The sequence below is a fragment of the Sceloporus occidentalis genome, unplaced genomic scaffold (assembly GCF_023333645.1).
Source record: "Sceloporus occidentalis isolate IW3139 unplaced genomic scaffold, rSceOcc1.0.p SCAF_24, whole genome shotgun sequence".
NCBI classification, from domain to species: domain Eukaryota; kingdom Metazoa; phylum Chordata; class Lepidosauria; order Squamata; family Phrynosomatidae; genus Sceloporus; species Sceloporus occidentalis.
The window spans coordinates 7,259,178-7,272,232 of NW_028317004.1; positions in this window are offsets into that span (position 1 = coordinate 7,259,178).

Here is a 13,055-nt window from a genome sequence, read left to right on the forward strand (position 1 = left end):
ATGAGCAAACGTTAGTAATAGTTAACGTTAAAAAAAAAAAAGCATGCCACACATTTACAAGTTGCAATTTCCTATTTTAAAACTATGAGGCCATAAAAACTGTAAGGCTGGGTTGGCTATTAAGCTAATGGTTTCATGTAATGGGCTTCAGATTTGACTCAAAGAACAGACACTGCGTCTAGTAAGTTGTCACCACTCCAGCTGAACCAGCAAACATGATAATTATATAGTTTATATCTTTCATCACCTGAAAGGTCAGAAATGTTTATTCTAGGTAGGAACTTTACACCCTCCCTCCTAGAGATTTACAGAATGCAAGGTCTGTGGCCTTGCCACTCATGTTTCAAAAAAACAAAACAAAACAAAGTAAGCTGTTAGTGCAGTGGAAAGTCTCTTATTACACCTTGTGCCTGCAATAGCAATAAAAGGACAACGTTTTAGTGTTCCACCTGCTAGTTTTTTATGTCTGGTGTTATGGTGTACAATAAGCATTATGCAACATATACTGTGCAGTGAGAAAGAGCATATCCTACATCCGTTTACAAAATTATACCTAACATAAATGGATTGGGGGTCACATTCGGTTAAACTTGTAATGTATTTTGTTTCCATGGCATTAAGCTGCATACAGAAGGGAGTCTACATGGTTTCTTAAACAACCAATATGAGTAGGAACGCAATAAAAAATGCTCTTTTTTTATGAATATGGCTTAATGTTACAACTTTAAGTTTCTGTATTCCATCACGAAAGGTTTGTGATGACTAATAAACTGGCTTAATCCTTTGTGCATACTTTCTAACCTCCCTGTTTTCTGCAGGACAGCCCTTATAATGGGCACTGACATGATGTTCTGCTGAGTTGCTCCTCTGACCTGTTTTTGTAAGGATCATGGGCCAGTTTGGGAGATCAGAGCTGCAAAACCATAGACCTTAATACCTTAATAACAGCTCCCATGTGATATCCTTGTGAAGCTGTGTGCCAGGATGTGATATCTGCTTCAATATATCACCAGGTTAGTGACACCTGGGTATACTTCTTTTTCTCTGTAAAAAGGACATAGCCATTCGGACAGCCTCTCCCCCTTTCCGCCAATCATGGTGGGCCTGGAGGCTCCGACCTTTTGTGGAAGTTCACCGGAAGGCCATATGCACTTGTCCATGGAAAAGCAGACAAAGAAAAAACACTTTTTGGAGTAGCGTACAAAGACAGAAGAACAAGAAGGTGCAAAAGAAGAAGCCTCTAAGGTAGACATTCAGAGAGTGTGAGAGAACCTGTATGACAGAATGTGAGTGAGATTGTGAGAGAGTGTCAAAGTGCCCGAGAGAGTGTGAAAGAGCATGAGAGAGTGAATAAGGGTAAGTGGGAAAAATTCAAACAAAAATGTCAAGCTCTTTGCTTCATTTTACTTTGCTACATTGGGGATCCCTCCTTGTTTTTGCAAATTTTGTTAAAATTGAAATTTGTATGAATCTGAATGCACAAGTCTACCAACACAATATGCAGACACACACTTGTTTTAATGACATAGACTAATAAGTACACACACACGCTTACACCAAATACGGTACTAACACCTTCTAATGCAAACACCAAAACGCACTCTAAAACCATACAGTAAAACACATATATGCTAACAGCATATACACATACACTATATGGACATAAGTATGTGTATTGTGTATTGGGACACACCTCTTACTTCAGACCCATTGCCACAAGTGTATAAAATCATGCACCTAACCATGCAGTCTGCATTTACAAACATTTGTGAAAAACATGGCTCAGTGAATTCAGGTTTGGTACTATGATAGGATGCTACCTTTGCAATTAGTCAGTTCATGATATTTCATCCCTGCTAGATATTCCACGGTGAACTGCAAGTTTTATTATTGGAAAGTAGAAGCATTTAGGAACAGCATCAACTTAGCCATGAAGCGGAAAACCACATAAAGTCACACAGCGGGGTCACTGAGTGCTGACGAGCAGGGTGCATAAAAGTTGCCAATGCTCTACTGATTCTATAGCTGAAGAATCCCAAACTTCCACTGGCATTAATATCAGCGTACAAACTGTGCGGTGGGAGCATCATGCTATGGGTTTCCATGACCGAGCAGCTGCATGTATGCCCCACATCATCAAGTACAATGCTAAGTGCCGGATCGAGTGGTGTAAATCACGCCATCGCGGAACTCTGGAGCAGTGGAAACATGTTCTGTCGAGTGACAAATCATGCTTCTCTGTTCGGCAGTCTGATGGGTGAGTCTGGGTTTGGCGGAAGCTAGGAGGGCGTTATCTGCCTGACTGCATTGTGCCAACTGTAAAGTTTGTCAGAGGAGGTATAATAGTATGGGGCTGTTTTTCAGGGGTTGGGCTAGGCCCCTTACTTCTAGTGAAGGAAAATCTTAATGCTTTAGCATACCAAGACATTTTGGACAATTCTATGTTTCCAACTTTGTGAACAGTTTGGGAAAGTCCCTTTTCTATTCCAGCAGCACTGTGCACAAAGCAAGGTCCATAAAGACATGGTTGTAAGAGTTTGGTGTGGAAGAACTTGACTGGCCTGCACAGTACCCTGACCTTAACTCCATCAAACACCTTTGGGATGAACTGGAATGGATATTGCAAAACAGGCCAAACATGCATACACATACACACACACTTTACCTAACCTGCAGCCCACAGTTCTCTTTCCTCCTCTCTCTTACCGCCTGTTTAGCCTTTTCTTCACTGTAGCTCACACTCTCTGTGAAAGATCCTCTGCTGCTGGCACCCTAAGGTCCCCATAAAGTGCATTAAGTGAACCCACTGGGTACTTCAGTTACCAGGTGCTTGGGTGCCGTGAATGCAGACACCTTGGTGTGCCCTTGCTAAAGAAAGGATGAGCATAACTGAATTTGTATGCATTTATGTTGTGTTACAATATTAAATATTCACAATTTGAATGAAGGTTGGATAATTTATAGGGTTACTAACTCTTTCCAAACCAATGAAACTGTAGTTACAATTGAATTAATTGCTATCAGACTTTGTCTTTGAATTAAATCACTTAAAGCAAGAACTAATAATAACATAAAATATTTATGTGCCTTTAGAACATTAACATGTTACTTTTGAGCAGAAATCATTGTTTTGGCAGTTAGTGTTTTCCTTAGCTGCTATGCTGGTTAGTATAAATATAATAATCAAAAACTGATGCCTGGGATTACAGAATAACGTAAAAATTTAAATTAGATTTGCATGATTTTAACTATTCTTTAATCTTTTTCTGGGCAACAAAACAGATTTGTGTCCGCTTTTATTGTATTAGGCCTAATTATCTTTCTTGAGTAGAACATTAGATGAAGGAGTATTGAATTGCACTCAGCATGGATTAGCTAAACAGTGTCTAGGCTGCCAAAGACCAAATGTGTTTCCTTCTCCTTAAGTTTATTTGTATGATATTGCCTTTTCGTCCTTTTCAAATAAGTTCAATTAAACTTCCATCTGCAAGCAATGATACACTCAGTGGAAAAATGCAGCCATTACTATTAATATTAGACTTGGGCGCCGGCCAACATTTCATGTTCGTCTTTGTGTTCGTCTTTGTGGGGAAAAAAATCTTCGTATTCCACGAATATTCGCCCGTTCTTGTGGTCGGTTTGGGCGAATATTTGTGTACATTCTTTGTGTTCGTTTTTTTCTTCTTCTTTGTTTTTTGCCAAAGCCACAAGCTCCACTGCGACAGATTTTGCCTTTTGCAAGATGGCGGCATCCATTAAAAAATTAAAAAAGTTAAAAATAGCTAAATAAAATGTGGTAGCATTTAAAAATAATTATGCAGTGATGTCACCATCAGGGGAACCATCCATCCATTCCAACAAAATGTAAAAAAAAGCACAAAATATATAAAAATATATATATTTTTATGAACAAGTGCAAAATTTAGCGCCATATCTTGACGGGGTAAATTGGAGTGGCCAGGTTCAAAGATGTCCCAAATAGACCATAGGCACAGACTTGCCAAAATGAAAAAATGCACTTCACAAATGTGGCCTTATAATCCCCAAACAACCGGACAAACTCATGCAGAGGTGGTATCACCCAAATAGGAGATAGTAGCAGAAGAACTAGATGTCAAAGATCCAAGTAAAAAAAATGTGGCGTTTTATCTCCCAAACAATCTGACAAACCCATGCATGGGTGCTATGACTGTACCCGGGAGATGTTGTTGAACGCAAATTAGGGTGTTTGACAGTGACGTATACCAGGAGCTATAAATGCATACCTGAAAATTACTACTACAACATTTGGCAAAGGCTGATGGTAGAATCTCATGCATGGAAAGGTTAAAATACCAGCATTTAAAATAACTTGGGGTGTCTAGTTTTCAAAAATATATGGCTTGATGGGGTAAATTTATACCTGAATTACAATTTATGTGATAAAAAATACAAAATAAATAACTGCCACAAAGTTTGACAAAGGGTAGTAGTAAAATTAGTGCATGGAAAGGGTTAAAATACCAACATATTAAATACCTTGGGGTTTCTAATTTTCAAAAATATATGGTTTGATGGGGTAAATAGAACTGGCAGGCTTCAAAGATGTATATACATACATCCCACTTCCCTCCCACTCCCGCTTACCTCTCACCGCTTCTGCAGCTTTCCCTCTGGCTTCTAACCTGGGGGTTAAATGATCAGTGTGTGCCCCCCCCCCACAAGCAACTAAATGACTAATTCAGTTAGCCTTACAGTTTGTGGTATGGACAAATAGGTAGGAGAGGAGTGGAGGAGGACATAGAGAAATAGAGAAAACATTGGTATGAAAAGCACCAAAACCAATATACCAGGTATACCAGGTTAGCAAACATTTAACATACTTTTATTTACAGTGCATCAAAACATTAATCCATATATTCTTCGATTACTGGACAAGTGAAATAAATGCATTTCGTATTTCAGTTTTTGGCTTGGATATGTAATGAGAAGAATTCCACCTGCCTAACTTCTTAATGATACAAAATATATACAGTGGGGCAAAAGTCAGCCACCAATTGTGCAAGTTCTCCCACTTACAAAGATGAGAGAGGCCTGTAATTTTCACCATAGGTACACTTCAACTATGAGAGACAGAATGAGACAACAAAGTCCATAAATCACATTGTCTGATTTTTAAAGAATTTATTTGCAAATTATGGTGGAAAATAAGTATTTGGTCAATAACAAAAGTCCATATGAATGCTTTGTTATATACCCTTTGTTGGCAATGACAGAGGTCAAACGTTTTCTGTAAGTCTTCGCAAGGTTTTCACACACTGTTGCTGGTATTTTGGACCATTCCTCCATGCAGATCTCCTCTAGAACTGTGATGTTTTGGGGCTGTCGCTGGGCAACACGGACTTTCAACTCCCTCCAAAGGTTTTCTATGGGGTTGAGATCTGGAGACTGGCTAGGCTACTCCAGGACCTTGTTCTTTGGATGCAACTCAGCATTCTTTCTTATATACTGATAACAAGTTCAAACAGGTGCCATTAATACAGGTAACAAGTGGAGGACAGAGGAGACTCTTAAAGAAGATGTTACAGGTCTGTGAGAGCCAGATATCTTGCTTGTTTGTCGGTGACCAAATACTTATTTTACCGAGGAATTTACCAATGAATTCATTAGAAATCCTACAATGTGATTTCCTTTATTCTTTCCCCCATTCTGTCTCTCATGGGGGAAATGAGAATATGGTGGAAAAATAGAATATAATAAATGTAATACTTTCCAGATGCACAGCTGCAAAAGCGCACTCTCTAATGCCCACACAAGAAGACAAAAAAAAGCGGAGCTTCTGCAAACAAGAAAAAGAAAAAACAATAGTATAGCATGTCAAACATTATACCCTATTTACTCGATTATAAGACGACCCTGATTATAAGACGACCCCCCAAATCTGAATATTAATTTAGGAAAAAAAAGAAAAAGCCTGAATATAAGACGACCCTATAGGAAAAAAGTTTTACCAGTAAATGTTAATTCATGTAAACTATTTTTTTTAAAAAAGCTATGATTGAGAAAAATATTTTGGTTTTATTTCCTTCTATTTTCCAACCTGCCCCCCAGTTATGCACATCTGCCCCAGAAATGCCTTATACCCCCTATATGCCACTGTGCCCCATGATATGCCTTTTAACCCTCTAAATACCACTGTGTCCCATGATATGCCTTTTAACCCTATATGCCACTGTGCCCTATGATATGCCTTTTGACCCCCTATCTGCCACTCTTCCTCCAGAAATGCCTTATACCCCTATATGCCACTCTGGCATTAAGGGAGTTAAAAGGCATATTATGGGGCAGAGTGGCATATAGGGAGGTTTAAGGCAGATCAGAGTTCCCCACACCGGTGCAGGGAATTCTCTCTGACAGTCGGGGAAGGTCTGCGCAATGGACGCAGACAACCCCCGCTGCTAGCCACACCTCCTTCCGGCTGCAGCGTAAGTTGTCTACGTGAATCGCGTAGACATCTACACGCTGCCCCGGCTACAGAACAGGGAAACTGAGGGTGGGAGCAGCATCAGTGAAGACCCTTGGGAAAGAAATAAACACAGAACCTCCATTCTATGTCCTAAGAAACCTAGCCCACGTGTCCAAGTCAGACCTAGCTGCCTGATCTATATCAATATTTAATCAAATAATCTGACTCGAGATTCGGGCAAAAGGTTAAGTAGAGAAGAACTGCTAGACCTCCCTTGGGGAATTATGGGCAAGTTTAAGTGACCTAACAAGGACTGTAATTGTGCTCTAGAACAGGGTGAAGAACTCATAAAACACTGATATGTTTTATGAATTCTTATAAGCTTAGCTACATGTAAGCTAGTTTCAATTTTAATACTAAAACTATACCCAGAAATTCAATAGAGGTGCCTGGCCCCAGGGGAGGGCTGGCAGCCCAAGGCCTGGGGGGCAAGTCTAGTCAACTGGCCTATTGCGCCACCAAAGTGGCTGCGAGCGACATTGAAAGCGGCTGTCGTGCGGCAGTCACTCCACCGGCGCTTAATGAAATCAAAGCGACCGGCGTGCACGCACCGCACCGCCCAATGGCTGTGCCTCAGCTCTTCATCCCACCCCTTTTAAGATGTGAGACAAAGAGCTGAGGCACAGCCATTGGGTCTGACTGCAGCATGATGCAGGGGCGTACCGAGAGTATTTGGTACCTGTGGCATATACTGTATGTGGCACCCCCCCACACACACTTTAAAACTGCATAGTTTATATGGTTAGGCAAACATTGACAGGGGTACAGCATAACTATTATATACTGAGGCACACATTGACGTCAATGTGTGCCTATCACTATACATTGAGCCAGACACTGACAATACTGCAATACAACCCCTATCACTATATACTAAGCCAAACGTTGATGTGGTGTAGACCTACCACGTCAGTGACTGGCTTAGTATATAGTAGGGATGCACCGAAATGAAAATTCTGGACCTAAACTGAAAATTCAGCATTCACTTGGCCAAAACCAAAAAAAAAACAAAAAAACAACTTTAAAATACTTTATTAAAAGTAACTCACCAAAATTAGACTAAAAAAAAATCAACAACAATATATATATATATATATCAAAAAACAGATGGAATAAGTATCTTGTGATAATACCTTTTTTATTTGGACTAACAGAATTTTGGAATGACAAGCTTTCGGGAGCTCTTCTCCCTTTCTCAAGTCTAAAACATTTACAACCTCTACTCTATATATATATATATATATATATATATATATATATATATATATATATATAATTAACAGCAATCACAATCCTATCATGCCCAGGTTCTAGCATGTGCTGGCTGACTTAGCATGATAGGAGTGTGATTGCTATTTGCAATATATATATATATATATATAATTATTCTGTCCAATAAAAGTGTTGTTAACACACCAAAGTTGGACCAAAAAAAAAATTGATAACAGCAATCATACTCCTATCATGTCTAGGCAGCCAGTATATGCTGGAATCTGGGCATGAAAGGAATGTGATTACAGCCTCCCTATGCCATGGTATCACCCAACACTTACACATCCATGCTATCTGAAACCCTCATTCACAAACATTCAGCATAACACCCATCACTCTCACACACTATCCACTCTCCCTGAATCTTGTCCTACCTTTCTTCTGTCACTGTCACTTTTCCTCCTCCTCTTCGTTCTTCCTTTCTTCTGTGTCCTGTCCTTCCGGTGCGGAAGATGGTGGGCGTGGCTTCAAATCCCGGCGCACAGCCACAGTTGCTGCGCCGGCACCCCTCAGATGAGCGGCAGCCAGGGCGGGCCGCCCCCCGCCAGGTACGCTACCGGCACGACGGGCGCATTCAATCCAGCCGCAAACTAAGCGGCTGTGTTGAATATCCGTCTGCAATTGCCCCCCTGCCCCCCGGCCCAGCCCGCCCCTGCCTGGCCCTGACATCTTATGTTGGGCTACTGGAATGCCAAGCTACACAAAATATCCAATAGCATATGCAAGTTGGAAGGGGAAAAATCCTGGGACTCAATGGTTAAGAAATCATCCAAGTAATGGATAAACCACAAGACAACAACAAGAATTCAACAGGAGCCAACACAAGGTTTCACCGAGAATGCCAAGTAATTTTAGACTGCTCCCAGAACCAAACATTAAATGTGTAGCAAAGAAATATTTGCTTGAAACAAAGTTTCGGATCTGTGATGTCAGCTATGGACAACCTTGATCTTACTATAGCTTGAATAGCATTATTTATGGAGGCATATGTAAGGGAAAACTCTTCAGCCAGTATGAGAGAATTAATGCTGGAAAATGACATATAAAGGTTAGTGTAGAGGTACTGGGATAGCTGTGATGGCAAAGAGATGGAGAGGGATGGTATTTGGAATGGTTTAATAGGGAGAAGTGGGTACTAAAGGGATCCAAAGAGTTGGTGCCCTCTACTGGCATGCTTAAATAGATCTGGTAATTAACTGTCTATATATTAGGACAACACTGGGGTGGGTGGGAGAGGGGCAGGGAGGGCGGGCAAAAAGTCAGTTGTTGTGGGGAAGATGGAGGAGTGTATTACAGGCTTTGAGGGCTGTAATAGAGAGTGTTAAATAGTGTTAAAGTGGACGGGGGCAGGAAGAGGGCAAATATATGAGATAAGGGGTTAGTGGAGCAGAAAGATAGAAGGTAAAATTTGTCACGAACGCACTCTACTCCAAGCGTGCGCGTGACTTAGTTCTGGTGGTAAAAGGGTTAAAATTCACTATCTGTCTGCCCTAGACCGGAAATAGTGATAAAAATACAAATATCCACCCTTAATACCACCCGCAAATAACTATAATGATATAACAAAAATCAAAATAACGCTGCCACCACCAAGACAATTTAGAAATGGGGTGTCTTGGTGCCCCAAGTGAATCCGCCTTAAAACCCACACAGTATATTTTAACACAATAATTACGTGATTTAAAATTACCAATAAAATGGTCTAATCAGGTAACGTGAGTCTTTACCAGACAAAGGCAAAACTTAATAAAGGAATATTTATTATGAACAAAAAATCACAGTGCATACACAAAAAGGTGGTAAACAGATTATTTACACCAACAGATAAAATATAAAGGAGAAAATTACAGAAAACCTAACTACTCACTTGAATGGTAAAGTAACAGTTTTTCTGTCCGTAGGGCTCCGGCAAGGAAAGATGGCGACTTACTCAAAATTAGATCTTGGCCCCTAGTAAGTAATATAATCTTATATAAATATTGATCCAATTCATCCCTTCTATTAGGGTGTACAGAATAGACTATGTCCCTGTAGAGGCTGAAGGCCAGAACAAATTCTAGGATAGATAACTTTTTTGCAAGTCTAGGGTTTTTGGACTTAAGTACCGCCAAGACTTCTTGACCAGAGAAACATTTGACTACAAGCTGAAGTCATCAAAAGGACTGACTTATCACGAAATGGCAACCAGGCTGAAGATCCTTTTTATCAAGAAGATAAAGGTTTACATAGCATTAGTGCACAAAACCTACTTTTCCAGAGTAAAACCTCCCCAGCAAAAAGATTGCTCCTACCCAGCCAGCTTCACTCTCAAAAAGTTAGGTGTGGTAGTCCTGATCAGGAAAAATTGTCAAAGCTCCTGAAATCAAATCCAGCAGGCAGAAGAATCCACTTATTGGGACAAAATGAGATACTGTGATATCTCTTTTCAATATACACTCATTTGCCACTTTATTAGGTACACCTGTCCAATTGCTTGTTAACACAAATAGCTAATCAGCCAATCACATGGCAGCAAATCAATGCATTTAGACATGTAGACGTGGTCAAGACAACTTGCTGAAGTTCAAACCAAGCATCAGAATGGGGAAGAAAGGGGATTTAAGTGACTTTGAACGTGGCATGGTTGTTGGTGCCAGACGGGCTGGTCTGAGTGTTTCAGAATCTTCTGATGTTTTCACGTACAACCATCTCTAGGGCGGCAACCATATCCAGTGAGCGGCAGTTGTGTGGACAAAAATACCTTGTTGATGTCAGAGGTCAGATGAGAATGGGGAGATTGGTTCGAGATGACACAAAGGCAGCAACTGAAATAACCACTCCTTCCAACCAAGTTATGCAGAATACCATCTCTGAACGCACAGCACATCGAACCTTGAAGCAGATGGGCTTGTCAGTAACCGGGCCAGAAGGTCGGGTAGGAGCCCAGTGGCAGGGGATACCAGGGGCTCTGTCTGTACCCCTTGATGCATCATGACTGGTAGGTAGGTACAGACAGGCAAAAAACAGACAGAAAAGCAGGACTGGAATCAAAGAATAAAGGGGAACTGTAGCGAGGACAGGGGAACTGTAGCAAGGACAGGGGAACTGTAGCGAGGATAGGGAAAACCAGACTGGCAGGGCACACTGCTTGGAGAAGATGTAATCAGGCAGGCTGGGTCAGAACCAGAAGGATGATATCATTGCCAGATCAGAATCCAAGGAACAAACTATCTCTAAAGTTCATCCTTTCCATTGTTATATCCCATCTGGATGAATGTAAATCTCTATTACGTGTTCTCACCCCCCCTCCACTACTTCAATATATTCTGAACACCTCTGTTGAGCATCTTAGTACAATAAAAGGCTCTCCATGTCTTTAAGAAACAAAATTACATCATATCCTGTCAGGGTGTTGAAGTCTATGGAGGTTGTGCTGAGTCGCCATAGCCTCCGTAACATAAATAGGCTAGTTGGGGAAATCAATGATTTCCCTTGTACTGGCCCATTGTGCGAAAGTACAACAGGGGCTTGATCGCCTGAGAGGTCAGTATCATCTATTTTCTGGAACTAATTCTGAATATAAATGCTCACTAAAAACCGTACATTTTTAGAGGACACCTATACTACAACAAAATCATCTACAGGAAAACAATCCCTCACCTTCTTTCTCATCCCCCCCTCAACCTCCTAATAAGTGTATGTTCATAAGGGCATTGCATTTAGTAAATTGGTAAGATATTAAATGTTCTTGAAAATGATTGTGCTATTGTACAACCAGAGGCTAAAGGATGACCACATTTTGTTTTGTTTTTATTCTCAAGGTATGAAGCTACGCGCAAAACATGCTAACCTGGATTCATTAGTGAGTTTGCAGTGCACAAAGCACTAAACAACTGCATTAAACATATTTTTGCCAAATGGCCCAGTCTGGTATTTGTCACATTACATGTTATAAAACATGGGGAAACAAAAATGTAAACTAAGGATATTCATGCTTCTATTAATTGTATGTAACATTGTTCTATACTTAAATAGTGTTTTTGATATGGGATACATAGTTATTATTTGACTATTTCTCCCTGTTTGTTCTGCATTGTACAGACATTTGGTCATAAAGGGCAAAAAGAAAAATTATGTTTATGCATATTCTATCAAGTGAACAAACTTGCCTCAAGCATTTCATAGTAAATTAAAAGCTTGAGGGGAGCTAAATGAGTAACACAGCTGTTTGGAGACCTGATTAGGCAGTAATTTGTCAACACGCATTTAAATTGCTGATTTACTCTAAATAATTAAGAAGTTAAATAGACACATTATTTTGTTAGTATTATTGTACTTTTCATAAAATTATTCTCCCATTTCTTTTGCTTGTCCAATAATGTGTCGTACAAGGGAAAAGTCATAATTGACTGTAATGTGAAATTTTGAAGGCTCAATATTTGTATAAAATTATGTCATGATTCTTTTTTTTAAAAAGATGTTGGTTGTAGAACCAAGTTAAAGGAAAGGGTTGTGAAATATCTGGATGCAACTAATTGCTAAAATCACAAACAACATTAGTTAATGTAATGGGTTGCTTAGTTAGGGTTATAGATACCCTATGAATCCTTTGTCTGTCCCTCCAGGATAGTCTCCAGCCTCAAAAGGCTAATAGATGGATCTTTGTCTTAGATCACAAAAGTAGTCACGACCACCATGATTGTGAAGAACAAATGGAACATTTTATTGATGTAAAACATAGCCTTATATATCCACATAATTGAATAAACATTAATAAACAGGTACATGTAGACGACCCAACCTTTAATCCCCTTTGGCTACTGAATATCCTCCTGGCAGTAATCCTGTTAATGGGATTTGTTAACACAATGGAGTTCCTGCTTGAGCCATGTTTGTTATGCAGCCAGGCCGGAGCCATCTCTGTCTACCTTGGGGCCCTGTATGACAGGTCATTCTGTCACATCACTTCCCCCTTTTGGGAGAGCCAGACCCGGGGTTACTCACACGAGTAAGTTCGGGGGTGGCTTACAACTTCAACAATAACAAAACATTCAGGGTAAAAGTTATACATCCAGTTGTCGGGATAGTCCATCAGCATTCTGGTTTTGCCTCCCGGGGCGGTATTGTACAGTAAAGTTGAAGGGTTGGAGTGAGAGACTCCACCGTAACAAAAAGCCATTGTCTCCGCTCACCCGGTTGAGCCAGACCAGGGGGTTGTGGTCTGTAAGAACGGTGAATTCCCTTCCGTACAGGTAGGGTTGAAATCGTTTGAGGGCCCACACGAGTGCAAGGCACTCTT